The sequence below is a fragment of the Zeus faber genome, assembly GCF_960531495.2.
Source record: "Zeus faber genome assembly, chromosome: 2".
Lineage (NCBI taxonomy): Eukaryota > Metazoa > Chordata > Actinopteri > Zeiformes > Zeidae > Zeus > Zeus faber.
This window is the reverse complement of record NC_137189.1, coordinates 35,966,565-35,974,064: the sequence shown is the minus strand read 5'-3', so window position 1 is coordinate 35,974,064 and position 7,500 is coordinate 35,966,565.

Here is a 7,500-nt window from a genome sequence, read left to right as displayed (position 1 = left end):
AGACGGCGTCCGGGTCCGAGGCCAATTGCAAATAAAAGCACAACATTCAAAGACAAAAAGAGCCGGGAAAAACCGTCTGCTCTCACAGGGTTCACGAGGAGACGACTCGTCAACCAGGGTCCCCTCCGTTTAAGGGCGGCGGATGCGGTCGGGGCCCCTGAAACCCAGGTCCACTCCTCCGTGTGCAAACCTGCGGCGGGAGAGCCCCGCCGCCACTGGAGCGGCTCTTGGCGACGCCGCCGAGTCGCTCGACTGTCACCAAAAGCGCCGGCCGAACGACCTCATGTGATGTAACTTGCAAACAAATGTAATCAATTACTTTGTGCTCGATTTTTGGTCGCCGGGTTGGTTGTGGGTGCCGACACGGATGAAAACGTTTGATAAGCCCTGCACACACACACACACACACACACACACACACACACAGTATGTCGATGTGGTTTGTGGCTTTGTGGGTTTGTGCAGGAATTTTCACAAGTATGATGATGTCTCAGCTATTAGAAGAATTTATCTTGACTTTCTGGCCTTGGGACACTTACGTGTCTGGTGTGTGTGTGTGTGTGAGTGTGTGTGTGTGTGTGTGTGTGTGTGTGTGTATGTGTGTGTGTGTGTGTGTGTGTGTGTGTGTGTGTGCGTGTGTGTGCGTGTGTGCACGCGGGCGTGCGTGTGTGTGTGTGTGTGTGTGTGTGTGTGTGTGTGTGTGCGTGCGTGTGCGTGTGCGTGTGCGCGTGTGTGTTTAGGCCTGTGAAAGTGGAGAAAAAGAGGAGAAAACGATACCAGCGAAGAAGACCGGAAGCGGGGGAAGGAGTCCACACCGCCCCATGGCATCTAACAGCATCTTCGAGTCGCTGTCGTCGCATCCCTCAGCCTTCCAACGGGGTGAGGGTGTGTGTGTGTGTGTGTGTGTGTGTGTGTGTGTGTGTGTGTGTGTGTGTGTGTGCGCGTGTGAGAGAGACAGAGAGAGAGAGTTCAATCGCATGCTTCACATCATTTTACTGATATTTTATTGAAGTTCATACAAGGCCAAGAAAGCACGCAATCGGAGCGTGAAGGATGCCTCAGTCGCGTACTTGGCTCGCTGGACGAGCACTCGGAGGAGGGGGCGGGGGAGGGAGGGAGACAGATAAGTGAGAGTTCACAAGGGCAAAGGGCGGCGAACGCGAGCGAGGGAGGAGCCGGATAGGAAAATTGGCGAGGGATGAGTGCTCCCCCGCGGTGGGGAAGCGACCGTGGCGTTTGTTGGGGGCAGGTTACTCTCAAAAAGCTCAGAGACGTCCAGCAATGACCCAAGCACCTCCCTGCCGGGAGCCTCGGCGGCTCGCTTGATGCCCGAGGTCCACAAAGTCCGCAATCACCGGGAAGGTTTCCTCCCGCCTGGCGCTATGATTTGAACCCATAAACTCAGGTCCCGTGTCCAAAATGGCGTGTTAGTACACTGTTTAGTACACCGTGTTAGTATATCGTTAAGTATACGGTAGTCGGCTCAAATAGTAAGCCAAGCGTGACATACTTCATCCGGTGAAATATCATGGTACGTAAACACAGCACACCGCGCCGCCGCCGCGCTGCGTATCCCACAATGCATTGCCAGAGCAAGTTGCCGGTAAAAGCCTCTAGGCTGAGAGGGAGTGCGGCGGCTATATGAAGTTGCGGTACGTCCGCGAAAGCCGTCGTCCTTTTCCCTTGCATTCTAAAGTGCGCTGGGCACCGGTACGGGCGTGAAGTATGTAGTATGTACTACGCCGGGTTCAGGAGAGGAAATTGGGAACATTGAGAGGTGTGTGGAGGGGTGCGCTGGGAGAAGGAGCGAGGACGACATTCTTTCCCGCTTCATCAGGCAACAGCTGTGAGACGCAGCCACAACTTACCCTGGTTCTTTCCAGGAGGATATTCGCCGCGCTATCATTACCGGTGCTTGGCCATTACTTATTAAACAGAAGGTGAGAGATTTGGGGCGGGGGTTACGGTTTAATTTATATAAAGGAGACGAGTCAATATGTGCTTAGACTGTTTTGGATGAATCGGCATCAGAGTAGGACCTTGTACTGTATAATCGATCTTTCTCGCGTGAAGGGGATTTTTCTGAATTTCCTAATATGGCCTGACGGGAAGTGTTATGACCAGCTTACCCAGGTAGCGAGCTCATCCGTCTCAAATATACCTATAGCGTTATGTAGGCAACGCCTCGCGTAGGCTGAAACCTTATTGCTTTTTTCTCATTTGGAGCGCGGCTCGAACGCATTTTTAAGCTTTGAAAAAAAAGACAACTGCTCTTTGAATTCAACCTGGACGGCGTTATTATAATTAGCAATATATCAATGAGCTGGCGTCCTAAAACCGCCGTGTCATCAGATCGATGAGACAGACGTGTGTCAGAATATATTCTTCTTATGTTTTGACATATGATACATTAAGACCACAACCGTGGACCCTCCGCCGTCTTGGGTCGGGGGCTGAGGCGGGATCTGAGCCCTGCGGGACGACACGCGCCGCTGTGTTTTAAAGAACCGAAAGAGAAAGTTTCCGTTTCTGTTCGTGGTTCCCGGTTTTGAGGAGCAGTTTGTCCTCTAGGGGTGAAGCTGACGACTTCACACGTGTGAAGTTTTGTACTGAGAGGCAGCATTCTCAGAATCCGCCGACGTGAAGGAGCGCGGTGTATGTTCACGTCTGTGTGTGTGTGTGTGTGTGTGTGTGTGTGTGTGTGTGTGTGTGTGCGTTTCCTGACACTGCTGCGGAAGTTTGCACAGAAAGTGCACCTCAAACGTTGCCCGAGGACTTGCAGCATAGTAGCACAGCAAGCAAACACACACTCATGTCAGCCGAGCACAAACAGCACAGGCCTACTTGGGAAGGTTACCCTACTTCGACTTGTTCTGCATACATTCATGACTCACTCAGAGTCGTGAACGGCAATGGCAAATTCTATCAACTATATACAGTACATACAGTATGTATAGATATACAACAGATTACACTATACACTGATCAGCCGCAACATTAAAACCACTGACAGGTGAATAATATTAATCATCACGTCCAATGGCATCCGTCAAGAGGTGGCATATATCAGGCAGCAAGTAAACAGTCAGTTCTTGAAGTTGCCGTGCTGGAAGCAGAAAAAATGGGCAAGCGTAAGGATCTGAGCCGCTTTGACAAGGACCAAATTGTGACGGCTAGACGACTGGGTCAGAGCATCTCTAATACGACGGGTTTTGCGGGGTGTGTTCCCGGTATGCAGGGATTAGAACCTACCAAAAGTGGTCCAAGCAAGGGCAACCGGCCCGTGACAGGATCATGGACGCCCGTGGTCTCATTGAGCGAAGTCAAGCCCCGTCTGGTCCAACAGAAGAGCTACTGCAGCACAAATTGCTGAAAAAGTTAATGCTGCTTTGATAGAACGGTGTCAGAACAGACAGTGCATCACAGCTTGCTGAGTATGGGGCTGTGTAGCTGAGTGTCCACGCTGACCCCTGTCCACTTCTGAAAGCACCTACAACGGGCTTGTGAGGGTCAGAACTGGAGCAATGGAGCAATGGAAAAAGATGGCCTGGTGTGATGAATCGCGTCTTCTTCTCCGTCATGCGGATGGTCGGGGTTAGGGAGTGATCCGGTGGAGCAGCTGTGGGATGAGCTGGAACAACAAGCCCGATCAATGGGGGCCCCACCTCACAACTTCCAGGACTGAAAGGATCCGCTGCTAACGTCTTGGCGCCAGATACCACAGGACACCTTCAGAGGTCTTCAGAGGATCCGTACAATATAAGTGGCTATTAATGGTTGTAATGTTATCGCTGATCGGTGCATGTTATTGTCTAGGTATTGGTATTTTATCTTGTCTGTTTGGGTCTTTGTATTAAAGAATGCAGCGTCTGCTATTTATCGTATCTATCTACGAACACATTGTTGACAGAAGTGTCAAATACAAACTGTGGATCCGTACCTATAGTGTTACGCTGCTGAATGAGCGTTAAAAGCGTCGACTCTACCATGACAAGTTCTAAAGTAGAACATGAGACACATTCTACCACGGTCCTCTTTGTACCCTCCTTGGCCAAAGCGCAGTTCTTTGCTTCACGGTGAGATGTTCCGCATTGGTTTTCCAGTCTCTCACGTGCTTCGATGGAAAGTTTGTCTGTAACCTGACCTTAGACAGTGTGGTCCAAAAAGGAATTAAGGACAACTTGTGCGCTTACGCGTAGGAAGAGAATATGATAGGTGGAAAAAAAAAAAAAAATGTATGTATCAACGACATGATATCAATTCTAAGCTTGAGCTCGTGTGCTGCTGTAGGAAAGACAGGCTTTGGGCTTATTTTCCTCAGCCATCGGCATGAGCAGGTATTTGGTGAATTTTGTTAATGCGTGTAAACAACCGCGGTTGTCGGCCACCCACACGCTCTCTACATCGCAGTCACGTGTTTCCAGCCTCTGAGTTGTGGTTTTACGACGACCTCACACCAGAGCTCAGGTTCTACTGACGTGTGTGTATTTGAGTGTGTACACAGCCAATGTAAGCGATACATCAGTATAGCTCTGCACCCAAAACACAAGGAAGAACCATTTGATCAGATCCGAGGAAACACACAGGCTTTCAGGGTTGGAGGGCACTTGTCCGTTTGCTCTGGAGGTAGAGTTGTATTTTGGTAGCACGAGGTCCTTACCTTACGGCGCCTTTTTTTATTTTACGCAGAGAAAGAGCCACATTGGCGCCGCGCCTACGGATTTTTTTCCCGACTCTCGGAGCTGAACCCAACCGCGTTTTACCGTCCAAACCCTCTGACGCCGGCCCACTCCCCACCAGTGATTTAAGTCGTAATTTCACACGGGATCCAACGTTTTTTTGCCCATCGGTGGTTCCGTTAGAGACATTTCTTTCTCCTCTGATTGGCGGACGGCCACTGCCGTGGAACGGCCATTGGTCGTCATTATTATGTAATCATGGAAGTATGTTTGAAGACGTTCCCAGACGATCCCTCCTGCCGTGACTCAGCCTCTGGTCATCTACTAGGCACACTGTGTGTGTGCGTGTGTGTGTGTGTGTGTGTGTGTGTGTGTGTGTGTCGGGTGATGACTTTATGTTCCGAAAAAGGGGAAACATTGTTCATTCCAGTATGAGCAAACAACTCTGCATCCCTCCACTGCACCCCTCCCGACATCTCCCTCCGCCGGTTCTCTCCTCCATCTGACTCCTGGTCCCAACTCTCTCACTCGCTCACCGTCTCGCCATCTTGCCCTCCCTGCCTCCCTCCCTCCCTCTCTCTGCCTCCTTCCACTCACTTTCCCAGTCCATATATCTTCACATGGAGCTGTTGCCGCCATGTCACATGTCTCGCTCTCAATCATTGAAACTGTTCTCCTCTCTTCACTCCTGCACGCCACCCCGCTCGTTTTGTTTGACATGGGGGGGGGGGGGGAGTCCATCCATCACAGCAGAGGACATTTTCAGCTTCCCACTCTGCAGTACCGTTTCTCATATTCTCACGAACATTGTTCTACCGCCTCCCGAATATGCTGCTGGGGGAGTGGGCGGGGGGGGGGGGGGGGGTCTTGAGTTGCTCCAGCGTGGAAACTCCTGATTCAGTCTATCAGCCGCCTCCAACGCTCGATGAGTGTGCGCGCGAGTGTGTGTTTGTTTGTTATCAGGGGTTTGCCAGGCTCACGAAGAGGAAACTGCACAGGTCTGGCTCTTGCTGATTCTTTGGGAGGAGGTGATGCTCGCGCACACACACACTCGCTCTCTCTCTCTGCACCATGACGGCCTTAGTAATTTCTCGCCCACATAAAAAAAGAAAAACGAGCGCACATGTAGAGAGTGACATTCAGAAGAGGCTGTCGCGCGAACCCGCATAAAATAAATGTTCCCAAACGTCTCGACCCGTCAGACCAGTCAAGGGGCCGACGAGTGTTTGGAGTTCACACGCCGGTGCCTGGCACCGTCGTCGGGGGGTTCCAGACGGGGCTTTCCTCCCGCGGGTGGAGAACACCGCGAGGCCGCGTTGCACGGACTGTGATGTAGCCCGACGCCTTATTTAAGTTTCCCTTACCCTCAAGATGTACGTCAAAATAAATCCCATATTTGATATCCATCCCATATTTATTTAGCTTGCACTTTTTAAGAAACGGCAATCGAGAGGAAATGAGGCTAAGCCCGCACGTCCCTGAAAAAAAACGTTGCCGTTTCCTGCGGGAATTCTTTGGACTTGACGGCGTCATCCACCCGACACAAACAATCTCATGGATTACCACTTTAAGTTTGCCATGTGTCTGAAGATTTATTTAAACAACGGGAGTCGACAGGGACACCCCTGTGCGACGCCTCGGTTTCTCCGCAGCCGACCCAAAAGGCAAAACCCGCAGCGCGAAGAATCGGAGGCGACGCTCCCGAACGGAGGATGTACTCCTTAGGACGCCGCCGGCTGGTGCTGACCGGCTGTCCGGCACTTGGATTTCGTTCTCCTTTCGGCGTGTGTACGGACCAGCCGCAACCGCCGGAAGACGCCCTGGGAACGCCGACGCCCTGGGAACGCCGACGCCTTGGGAAGGCCGACGCCCTGGGAACGCCGTCGCTGCGCTTTTGGTGGATTTTCGAATAACCGTCCGGACGCGTGGGAGGATCCTGTTTGTGGCGATGGAGGAGCGGCGGCGCAGGCTCATCCAAACGCATCCACTCCACTCGTCTGCCGCTCGCTCTTTGAACGACTCAATTTCCCGTCGGCGTTTGGCTTCCTGTTTGAGTTTCCCAGCCACGGTTACCCAGAAAACCCAGAGTTATTTTTTTCGGCACGGTGTTCAATTTTATTTCGGGTTGACGTCACTTATCTCTACGTGTATCGTTTTTTATTGTTGAGGTTTTTCTGTTTCTTCACTTTTTGGCAATGTCTCCCAAGACAATCAAAGCCCATTGAAATTGAACTTGTCAACTGACAATTGAGTTGTCAGAGAAATGTACCTGTCTCTCTTCCTTTCTGTCTCTCTTTCCTCGTCGCTCCCTCGCCGCTGCAGACAGTCAGGTCGTCCGTTTGCAGGAAGGAAAGTGTTGCCGATTCAAACCCTCCAGAGTTCAGTTATTTACACTGCTGACTGTTGCAGCCTGCAAGTGTTTCAGGTTGTTGTCGTGTGTGTGTGTGCGTGTGTGTGTGTGTGTGTGTGTGTGTGCGTGTGTGTGTGTGTGTGTGTGTGTGTGTGTGTGTGTGTGTGTGTGTGTGTGCGTGCGTGCGTGCGTGTCTGTGTGTAACAGACAACGGAGATAGTGGCGAGAAGGAAGCAGGGAGGATGTGTGTGACAGAGCAACCGTTAGGCAGACAAGGCCTCACATTCAGTACGCACACACACACACACACACACGCACACACACACACACACACACACACACACCATGGTGACACTGTTGCTGTTAGAGTAGAGGAAGTAGGTACATGAGAGACAGAGGGTCATCTGTGCCGCAAATAAAAAAAAAGTAAGGGAGGGGGCGAACAAATAGAACTCAAATAGAACCAAACTG